Source organism: Hyperoodon ampullatus, assembly GCF_949752795.1.
Source record: "Hyperoodon ampullatus genome assembly, chromosome: 10".
Classification (NCBI taxonomy): domain Eukaryota; kingdom Metazoa; phylum Chordata; class Mammalia; order Artiodactyla; family Ziphiidae; genus Hyperoodon; species Hyperoodon ampullatus.
The window spans coordinates 97,423,926-97,436,215 of record NC_136923.1 but is presented as its reverse complement, the minus strand read 5'-3'; positions in this window follow the sequence as shown (position 1 = coordinate 97,436,215).

The following is a 12,290-nucleotide window of genomic DNA, read 5'->3' as shown; positions in this document are numbered from 1 at the left end:
ACTTCTTATTTCATAGGAAGGAATATGACTTAAAACGTAACTAGCAGGAAAGTAATGGCTTGGCGTTCCACCAACTGAAATCAATGAGATCAAGTCCTTCCTTACAAGCACATTTTGATAAAAGTAAAATTGGAAGGAGACCATGGATATCAGGTATTTGAAAAGAGGACTTTGTCATAACAAGTGCCAGAAAAAGGAAATGGGATTTAGGAAGAAAAACTGGTGGTGGTACCCAAGGATCACTTCACGAATACAGCAGATTTTTCCATGGGAAGTCTTGGCTTTTGGTGGTTAGCACTTTAAAAGCAATAGAGGAGAGATGGAAATAAAATTAAAAGCCTCCTAGTTTCAAGTAAATGCATTTTTCATCTAAGAAAAATCAATGTCTTCACACCGAAGGCATCTATGCTGTAAGGGTCCACCACAAGGAGTTTCTTAGTCATTAGATGAATGTCTTTAAGCAAATGACTTAGTTAAAAGACGGGGGTTTCAGTTCTAGCAGGTGTCATATGATCATTTGCCTGACTTCATATGGTCTCCTCAGTTTCATTATCTGTAGAGTGGAGGATATAATAATACTCCCCGGTACTGCTTTGAACACTAAATAAGTTGGTTGATGTGGGTCAATGTTCTGATGGAATTGTAAGTTAGCACCAAAATGTTAGCTATTAACATTTTGATCCAATGATGTGAACCAGCTTCAAGACTGAAGAGGAAAACCAAACATAAGACAATGACCTAGTTTTCACTGTGCTGGACATCAGGAAAGGAAGGTCACCTCAGGAGGAGAGCCTTATAGAGCTAGATTACAAATGGAAAGGGTGCTGCAGTAAACTCACTACATGACTGGTCAGAATACTAGCCTTTCCCCATTGCAGCCACCTTAATCCTTCCTCCTGGGTCTGTCTGGTTGAAATCACACACAGTGGTCTAAAGAGGCAATGGCATCAATTAAGATTTAGGTCAGAGCCTCTGAAGTAGCCAGTGATTTAGTTTCTGGGATTAAGGAAGACAAAAATCTTACCAATGGCTGGATAAGAATAACATTCCTTTCTATGTGATCATCCTACATCAAGGAAATGTTTGAAATTTAGGCAGTGTAGGATGATGTGCCTGCTAAAGTTATTATATGGTTGAACTTTTGAAAAACACAGCGGCACAAATGTGTTTTATCAATCTTTCCTGTTGGTAAGAATCTTGGAGAAAGCAAATTTGACTCACCTCCCAGTGCAGTTCACTCTAAAATGGATCACTGTTCTAAAGGACTCATTTGGCCCTGTTGGATTCCGGTCCATCTGCTTGGACTCCCCTCTCCTGTCACCATCATGGTAACAGCCTGTGCTCGCTCCCAGAATGCAGCTGACCGTCATTAGGCTCGGCGTAAGCTGCAATTAGCAAGTCTCTCAGCTTGTCTCCCAAGGAACTTATTTTTCAGTGGAAATTTTTGTAATGTTCCTGTCTGGTTTTTTAACTCTTCCCTGGAGACCAAACTCCCCAGCTCAGTCCTTGGCAATGCGATTCTAAGAGTGAATGATACCGTACCCTTTGGGACCAACTAATTGCTGTAATTTCTTAAATTTAGCTACTAGCTGTTTTGGCGTCTTCCACACAGTATCCCTTGCAAATTAATCCTGCCGAACTATGAAACGTCTGGCTTTTCTGTGTGAACAATCAGAGATTTACAAGACAGGATCTTGGCTCTCACAAGGCCTCTTCAGTGTGGTCAGGGGTAGTAAGCAAAAGCTTCAGTGTTTCAGGGACCCACTTGCATTTATTTACTGGGAGAAAGTGATAAGGTGTTTGCCAAGGTCACCCCGTTCAGTGACCTAGGGGCTGCTTAAAACTTACCGTGGATAACCACAGCTGCTTTTCCCGTCTCCCCTGGGCCCACATGGCCCTTTGCAAAATTGAGAAGGACAGATGGGGATGGAGGATAATCAGAAATCCAAACAGATGGAGGAAGGCTTTGAACTTAAAAGGCAAACAATGATGATTTATTTAACTTACAGATAAAATAAACATAATTTAATCTATCAACTATATTTATTCCTGTGATTTCTCATTAGCACAGAAAATCAAGAGTTGTCTATGCTTTAAAGGCTAATACAGGGAATTCCCTGGTGGTCCAGTGATTAGAACTCCAGGCTTTCACTGCAGAGGGTGTGGGTTCAATCCCTGGTCAAGGAACTAAGATCCTGCAAGCCACACGGTGTGGCCAAAAAAAAGGGTAATAAAATGATTTTTTTTCTATTTATTAATGAGTCACTCTGAGGTAACTACTCGACCACTTGGGCACCTTACAAATCAACACAAATGAAACAAATGATCCCAGTAGTTTTCCGACTTTAAACTCGCCTGAAAAAAAGTTTCATGCTGGCAGGGACTGTTGGTCTTGTTCCCCTCAGCGCCCAGCACCCTGTAGGGACTCCATCAATATTTGCTGACTGATGACTGATACACAGGTTGGTCGACATGATAACGAAGGAAAGCTAACTTTAAAAAATCCTTCTTGCATTTCCTTTCAATAATAGTACCTCTGTGATCCTGTCTGTCACCTAGATAATGAGATATATACCATTTTGACTTTCTTTACGGAGGTTGAATTGAATTAAATTGGATTGTTCCATTCATCCTAGAAGACTTTTCTATATATATATTTCCACACTCCCCTCTTCTGGAATTCTCTTTTCTTGTCAAACCCTACTCATTCTTTAGGTTCTTTCTCATTTTTGAAACCTTATTCTCTCTCCTCTTCCTCCTACCAGCTAATAAGTATCGAGTATTTAATGTGTCAAATACTGCTTTAGATACTTGGTGTATATTGAACACTCAAAGCCATGTATTGACTCAGAACGTTCAAAACCAACCAGTGAGGTAGGACTGTTATTACCTCCTTTCTGCAGATGAGACACTGAGAAACAGAAAGGTAAAGTAAATTGCTCAAGAGCACACAGCGGCTGGGTAGTAGAGGAGGGATTCTAACCCAAGCGGGTGGCTCCACAGCTGCCCTCTTAAAGACTCCACCAGTTACTTCAGCCCTCCTGGATCTGCCCATTTTCTGAATTCCAATGATCACTTTTTTTTTTTTTTACAGTATAGATAATAATGACCATTTCATTAAAAATGGGCTTATACTATACATTCCATTGTATTTGTTGTTTTGAATTTAGTTCACATCTTTTCATGTCTTGGTGTGTAGATCATCTTTATTCTTTTTCTAACAGTTACATAGTATTTCAAAGTGCAGATTGCCAAATTATAATAAGGACGTCACTGATGGACATTCTGATGGTGTTCACATTTTCAGTAACATGCACAATTTCATCTCAGCCTCAAAAGAAAAGAAACCTGTGCTAGGTTGAGCTCAACGTCAACTTGAGAGTGTTAGGCCAAGAAGATCATCTATGCTATTAAGAAATAAGTTATTCATCAGAGAGAAAATATGACACAGAACAGACCAACACTTCTCTAACTGGGTATTCAAGGAATGCTATTGTTGGGGATGTTAATTGGTGTATGCAATACTTTGTTTAACTATGAAATAGACATATCTCTCTGCTAAATCATCCTGGCAGGAACCCAGGAGGGCCAATCCCTGCATCAGAGGCCTGCTTAGAGTAAGATATTACACAAAAGCATGACTGAAGTTTTCCTATAGCTAAAGCAAACAGCCAGCAACATTTTCTCTGAAAAAATGCTCAGGGCAAAAGTATCCTTTGCTCTGCTATATTAAGTAGAACTCTGTTTTTCAGTCAAGCTGTGATTAAAATACTAGAGCAAATTCAAATTTGCTTTCCTGCGGAAAGTCTGTTTTGCCTACAGTGTGTGCAGCCCAAGAGGGTGGGCTTCTTGCTTTCACAAAGGATTGCCAGGCCTGCTGCCCACTCGTCTGGTGGCAGTTCCCACCGGGGCTTGGGAGGGGATGGGATGACTTCCCCTTCTGCCCTCCCATGACCTGCACTTGGGTCAAAGGGATCAGCTCACAGGTCCCCAGAAGTGCATTGGTGCCCAGATGCCTTGCTTCTTTGCTCAGGCCACTTTTTCTTCCCATCACAATCTCCTCATGCTTTTCTATATCCTTCCTATTCTACAAAGACCATCCTGAGTCTACCTCTGCTGAGCAGGCTTCCTGGCTTGAATGGTTTTTCTTCCCCTACACAGTAGGCTCATTCCTAACACTCACTAGGTCATTCACTCATTCATTCAACAGATATTTATTGAGCACCTACCGAGTGCTAGAGATATAACAGTGAACAAAACAAGTCCTGCACCCACGGAGCTGGCATTCCAGGGGAGGAAACAGACAATAAGCAAATACACAGGTACTCCTATGTTAGGTGACAATAAGTGCAGGTAGTGGAGTGGGTGTGTGAGATGGGGATGGGGCTATTTTGTAAAGCATGGAAGGGGAGGGTGGCATGGTAAGGTGACATGTGACTAAAGAGCTGAATGAGGAGAGGGAGGGGCCTAATGAGAAAAGAGAGGAACCTTGCACATATCTCCTGGAAGGTCCTTCTAGTTCAAAAGTCCTGAGTTGGGCACATGCTTGGCCTTTGGGGGAACATCAAGGAGGCCATTTAGCTACTTGTTAAACGTGATTTTTGTTTTACAAATGTCTGCTCTCTCCTCAACTCAAATGTAAGATTCTTGAGAATGGGGCTTTATGTTGGAGACAATAGGTGACACATTTTGACGATGCTTTCTTCAGTAAAATTCTACTCTTTGAGGTACACCACTTTGTAGTATACATCCTTGGGCCCTCTCCAGCACTTACCTAAAACTTTGATTGGATTACTACCCCTAGCTTTTGGCAGCTCAAATATCCTAATAAAATACTAATGTTCTTAGAGTGGAGGTCAGGTGTGTGAGACTCCTATGCCTGTGGCCACGTACAGCACTTAGCAAGCCAGCACAGATAATCTCATCATTTTAAGAAAATGGATTCTCAGTTCTAAGCAATATGAAGTAATGTCTTATTTAATGCCTATCTTTGCTTCAGGCAAAAAAACAAAAATGCAAGGAAAAAAGAAACCAAGAAAGTAAACAACTTAAAGCAACCAAAGAAACAAACAAATACCATCTAGTGGTCTTAAGTCTTCCCAAATCAATCCTTCCAAAATCATAACACTTTCATTCAGTGGTTCCTTTATCTGTCTTGCCATAAAAATGAAGAAATTTTGAGAAAATTAAACAACTATGTACTAAATACCTTGGCTATTTTATTTTAAATACAATTGTATGCAATTTGTTAATCCTCACTGCCATTCATAACTGAATTATATGTGCTTTTGAAAGCTGTATAATGGAGAGCATGTGGTGTACAGTTGTTGAAATGTGTTTATGGTCATCATATAATTCACATCTGAGGTCCCTTGTCAACCATAAGGTCCATGAAGACACAACCTCACTAAATCCAATACTATATTATAAGGAGAACTGGATTTGATTGACTCGAGTCATATTTGCAGTGTTTCTTGAAGGCATGAAACCTACTGTAAGTGGTTTTAATTCCTTGACCACTTCCTACATATGAGCTCCTTGAGGATGGGGACTTTATCTGCTTGGCTTCACTACAAGATCCTCAACACCGTGCACAGTGCCTGGTCCAAATGGGGTTCTTGACAATTGTTGAATAAATAACTGTTAAATTATTTTCTAAAAGGAGATATGTTATCTGTGATGGTTAATTTCATGTGTTACCTTGGTCGGCCTAAGATACCCGGATAAGCAGCGCTATTCACAATAGCCCAAACATGGAAACAACCTAAATGTCCATCAACAGATGAATGGATAAAGAAGATGTGGTATGTATATACAGTGGAATATTACTCAGCCATAAAAAAGGATGAAATAATGCATTTGAAGCAACATGGATGCAACTAGAGATTATCATACTAAGTGAAGTAAGTCAGAAAGAGAAAGACAAATATAATACCATATGGTATCACTTATATGTGGAATCTAAAATATGGCACAAACGAACCTATCTACAAAACAGAAACAGACTCACAGACATGGAGAACAACAGACTTGTGGTTGCCAAGGGGAGGGGGTTGGGGGAGAGGGAAGGGCCGGGAGTTTGGGATGAGCAGATGTAAACTATCATATATAGGATGGATAAACAACAAGGTCCTACTGTAGAGCACAGGGAACTATATTCAATATCCTGTGGTAAACCATAGTGGAAAAGAAATAAAAAAAAAGAATGTCTGTATGTGTATAACTGAGTCACTTTGCTGTACAGCAGAATTTGGAACCACATTGTAAATCAACTATACTTCAGTTAAAAAAAAAATCAAGTTAAAAAAACATACCCGGATATTTGGTCAAACATTATTTCAGATGTTGCTGTGAAGTTATTTTTTTAAGTAGGATTAACATTTGTAAGTCAGTAGACTCAGAGCAAAGTGATCACCCTCCATACTCTGGGAGGGCCTCATCTAATCAGATGAAGGCCTTAAGAGAAAAAAGACCGACTTCCGCTTTGAGCAAGAGTTCTGCCAGCAGACTGACTCTGCACTCAACTGCAACCTCAAATCTTCCCTGGGCCTCCAGCCTGCCAGTCTACTCTGTAGATTTTGAACTTGCCAGCTTCCATGAATGCATGAGTCATTTCTTTAAAATACATCTCTCTTTATATGTACATATATACACACATCTTACTGGTTCTGTTTCCCTGCAGTATCCCTTAGACTTTTACTCTTTCAGTGAATTAGTCAATATGTAAATGTAATTTACCAGGACGTATCCTCACCCACCAAGACCCTACAGTCACCGAAGCCAGACCAGTGACACAACCCCTGACACTAGCCATTGACCTCAACTTCTCCACTCTGGTGGAAGGACAGACAGCATTACCTCCTCAACATTCTGTCTCTCTTGGGATGTAAAGCCCTTGCACATTTTCCCTCTAGAGAAACAGGTGCTAAGAGAACATGGAACTTGATACAGCCATGCTGCGATGCTGTTATGTGAGAAGGCACAGGCTTACTACTGTGTTTTTCGGGGAAAATACTTGCCTTGGTGATGCTGAGCCACTGATAGTATCACTTCCTCTAAATATTTCCACTCTTTACAAGTGAAGCTGTGGGTGGGGAATTTCAGAGTCACGGAACTAGTCCAAAGGTTATGAAAGGTTCACGGACATGGTACCATTTGATGACTATGTGCTAATTAGTCCCATATACTCTAAGGAAAAGATGAATCTAAAAATACATCAGTGGGAAGGCACCAGAGGAGTTTTGTATGAAATGTGGACTCTTCAGGATCTAGCAATGTGGTTAGTACTCCTGGTGGTCATTTGCTGATTGGGCGGAGGATGCTTTTGAAAACTAAGTTTCACACAGATCCTTGCACCAAGGGTTTATGCAGTAGGGGAAGTGGACAGTGAGAGTGAAAGCTGTCCTTAATGTGCCCACAACCAGCACATTTCTCCACCCAGGAGTCCTTTTTATTTCTTCTTTTCCTCCATTTAAGGCCCCTTTCCTCCTTTGATGTTTTTTTCCTTTTGGCTCTCAAGTGCCTAATTCATTCACCTTTTATCCCCAGTTAAAACCTGTTTCTAACATGTTTAGAGACATGCATGAGAGACGGAGAAATCTGGGAAACATTGTGCCTTCCTGCAATCATACTCCAAGTCTTCATCTTTGGCAATGACCTAGCACTGTCAACTGATAGAGACGATAAATACATTGTCACTTGTTTACACAACAGAATGCTCTACAGCCTTGAAAATGAGTTGTCAGCACGTATCTACATCGACATGGATAACCCTCCAAAACAACGTTGAGCCACAGAGCCAGTTATGGAGGAATGCATATGGTATGATGACGTGTGTTTAAAGTTCCCAAACAGGCAGAAATCAACTGCATATACACATAAACTATGTATAAATTAATGTATATATAAATTGCACATACACATATGCATATATGTATACATATAGGCACATGAGGCTAATCTGAAAAGTAACGGAATGTGATTAACACAAAACTTAAGACCGCAGTTCCTTTCAGGGGTTGGGAAGGTGGGCAGTGGGTACACGTGTATTTGTTTTCTTATTTCTACTATTATTTGGAATGTATGTACACATTATATGCACCTCTTTGTAGTATGAAATGTTTCGCATTATTTAAAAATTTTTCTAAAATGAAACTTATCTGGATTATCAACCCTCGTTTACCACCTTCCTTGGAAAGTGGAGGGAGGGCCTTGGGGGAGAACAGCTGCCTATAGGAATTAAATAGAGTTGAGTTATAGACCTCCTTTAATCAAAGCTTCTAATCTGAAGTGAACGTGAAGAGGAATGTGGACGCATTGGCATCTCTGCCTGTTACCTTATCTCACCTCTGCGGAGTTACTCAGGGTTTGTCCTTAGGGCAGAACTACCCTGCATTGGAGCCTGGGGCTGTGTCGATTTCAAGCAGTCCTTCCCATCACTGCCTGGACATTTGGGAGCCATTGCGGTCACAGTGAAGTTGCTTATTTTGATGACCAAAAAGCCTGGAGCACACACGGTGGCTTGGACACTCCCTTCCGAGGACGTCCATGCCATTCCTGGCCCTGCAGGGTTTCCACATCAAGTGTGCCGCCAGTACAATGAGTAACATGATTCTTTTCTTTAAACTGACTCACTTTTAGGGTGGTGGGGGATGGTGAATTGGAGGAAGGTGGTCAAAAGGCACAAACTTCCACTTATAAGATAAATAAATACTAGGGATGTCATGTGCAACATGATAAATATAATAAACACTGCTCTACATTATATAGCAAAGTTTTTAAGAGAGTAAATCCTAAGAATTTTTGTCACAAGGAAAACATAATTTTTTCTAATGTCTTTAATGTTGTATCTATATGAGATGATGAATGTTCTACTATGATAATCATTTCATGATGTATGTAAGTCAAATCGTTATGTTGTATACCTTAAACTTAAACAGTGCCATATATCAACCATATCTCAATAAAACTGGAAGAAAACAAAAATAGAAAAAGAAAAATAAATAGACACTTTAAAAAAAATTAGAGACATGTAAATTAAAAAAAAAAACAACTTTCATGTCACTCCTGCAAATAAAAACACATTGCCATTGTTGTTACTAGAAGGTAGTCATTAAAAAAATAAATGCAGGAAGACGAAACCATGATACTAAATTTTAGCTAGCTACCATTGCCTGCTGATGGCTTATAGCCTGAGGTCTACTTTCGCTTTGTGCCAAAGGTAAATGGCCACAGGTTAGAGGGGTCTTTAGATCAGGCCTACAACAGAGGATCAAAAGAGAGAAATGGAAAAGATTTCTCTGTATGACAAAGTCTATGACTCAATGTGATTAAATGTCATATGTGGGTACCAAGTACCATATCAAATTATCATATTGTGTCCCACACTTTGGAACTTTTGATCAAATGAGTTTATGGGGAGACAGAGAAGCAGAGGGAAAGTGGAGGCGGTTTGCAGTAGGATGTGTCTTCACGTGGTGTAGTTTCGTACAGGACAGGGTATAAGTCTAAAGGAGCTTCCCCATGCTGGTACCTGGGTCCTTTCTCCAAGTGGGACCTCACAAGGGAATGAGAAGGACCCTCCCCCTCCCCCAGGGCCCTTGAGCGGATATGAGGTGTGTTGCAGGGAGGGAAGGGTGAAAAGAGGAGAGGAAAGCCATAAAGGGCACATTACCAAGCCAGCTACCACTGTGGGCAACTGAAGTACAAGTCCAGGTGGAAATTTTGAGAAAAGGTGAAAGACAGTCTTAGAGTTATTCCACTCGGGCCCAAGGGAGCTGGGATATTTACAGCCCATTAGAGAGTTAATTTCTGGACATTTTCATTTGTCTTTGGGCAATTACAGTGACCCTACCTGGCCTGGAGAAAGCCCTCAGGTCAAGAGAGAAAGATGCAGGCTGTTAGAAGTCAGCCCAGTCTTGCTGAGGCCTGAAGGATGTAGGCAGGACTCTGACTGCTTCTACTACGCCCCTTCCCTGCTAGATACTTTAAAAATTGTTACCACGTTTAATCCTTACCCACAGCCCTTCCTGATAGTGATTAATTTCCCCTTATTTACATATAAAGGAAGAGGCACCAGGAGTTACGTCATTTGACCAAAGTCATACAGTCTGTGTTCTCCTGCACCTCTGGTTATACCTTTCTAGTCTTCTTTTTCCTTTCTTTTTTAAAAAAATATTGAGGTGAAACTCACATAATGTAAATTAGCCAATGTAAAGGGAACAATTCAGTAACATTCAATATATTCACAATGCTGTGCAACCACCCCCTCTATCTAGTTCCAAAACATTTGTGTCACCCCAAAAAGAGGCCCCATACCCATTAAGCAGTTGTCCCCCATATTTCCCTGCTCCCAGACCCCAATCTACATTCTGTTTCTATTGATTTACCTATTACGGACATTTCATTTAAATGGAATCATACACTTTGGGGGCCTGGTTTTTTGAGGTTCATACATGTTGTAGCATGTATCAGACCTTCATTCCTTTTTTTTTTTTTAATTTATTTTTGGCTGCTTTGGGTCTTCATTGCTGCGTGCAGCCTTTCTCTAGTTGTGGCGAGCAGGAGCTACTCTTCGCAGTGGTGTGCGGGCTTCTCACTGCGGTGGCCTCTCCTGTTGTGGAGCACGGGCTCTAGGTGTGTAGGCTTCAGTAGCTGTGGCGTGCAGGCTCAGTAGTTGTGGCGCATGGGATTAGTTGCTCCGCCGCATGTGGGATCCTCCTGGACCAGGCATCGAACTCGTGTTCCCTGCATTGGCAGGTGGACTCCCAACCACTGCGCCACCAGGGAAGCCCCAGAACCTTCATTCCTTTTTGTGGCTGAATAATATTCCATCGTATGGTTATACCAGTATTTATTTATCCATTCATCTGCTGATGGACATTTAAGCTGTTTCTACTTTTTCGCGATTGTGAAATCGTGCTGGTAATGAAAGCATGAGCCCCGGTTTTCAATTCTTTGGGGTATATAGCTAGGAGTGGAATTGCTGTGTCATGTGGTAATTCTGTGTTTAACTTTTCAAGAAACTACCTAGTCTTCTTAGAGAGCTCATTCTCCTCTCCCTCTATTTAAATGTTAGGATTTCTTGAGGTTCCATCCTAAGCCACCCCCCTCATTTCTCACTTGATATTCTCTCTCAAGGATGTTTCATCCATACCCATGGCATCAGTCAGCATCTATATGTTCAGGATCCCCAGGACCCTGCTCTGAGCTCTAGACCAGCATGTCAACTGCCTGGCTGACATCTGCCTTTGGATGTGTTCAAGGCCCTCCAAAATCATCCATTCCAGAACGGAACTCACCCCAGGCCTGGTCGTTCACCAACTACTCTAGTCTCTGTGAGCGGCGAGCAGCATCAACATCCACAAAGATGCCCCAACCAGAAAACTGGGGACCATCTCAACACTTCCCCTGGGATCTCCTTTCCTATTTACCCCCAAGTCCTGTTGATTTTCCTTTCTCGATGACTCTCTATCTGTCTAGTTCCGCCTCTACTGCTACCATCCTTGTCTTGTCTGTACTCCCACTGATATCCTTGCTTGGCTGACTTCCTCAGCCTTCTAACCAGTCTCCCTGTCAGCAGGTGGGGCCCGTCCCATCCATTCTCCACACGGTAGCAACAGGGATTTATTAAAAATGCAGATCAGACCATGACACCCCAAGCAGCTTCTCCACCAGTTTTAGAATAAGCAGCATCTTCAACGCTCCTCCTTCTCTAGCCTCGTCTTGAGCCACTCTTCTCTTCCCTCTGGCCACACTGGCCTTAACTTAGCTGGACAATTCGGGCCTCCCGCCTCAGGGAGCGCCATAAGCTGCTCCTTACACCTGGCACTAGCCAGCCCTTTGCCTTGTTCATACCTGTTCTTCTCCAGCTGTCACGGCCCCTGTGCTATGGAAACCTCGCGGATGCCCAGACAGATCAGGGTCCCCCGCGATGTGCCCTGGTCCTCATTGCACTTGGGTAATGATTAATCAACGGACTACAAGCTTTTGGGGGGCAGGGCGATGTCAGTTTTGCTCCATCTTACTTAAGTTTTGACTTAAAAGTGGCTTCCACACCGTGAATACTCACTAGAGACTTGTACAATAATTTAGTGACCTAATTCACGAGAAGCGGTGGAGCTCTAACATGAAACTGATTTCATACCCCGCCCTTTCCACTGCTCCCCTTTGCTCCATTCTTAGAACAGAAATGTCCTTAAAAATAAGCAAACTTGGAGCAAACAGAAACACGGAGGAAAACCGCTTGGCTGGTTCCCAGGGTTCTGTCTGGAGGATAGTTCTTCACACCC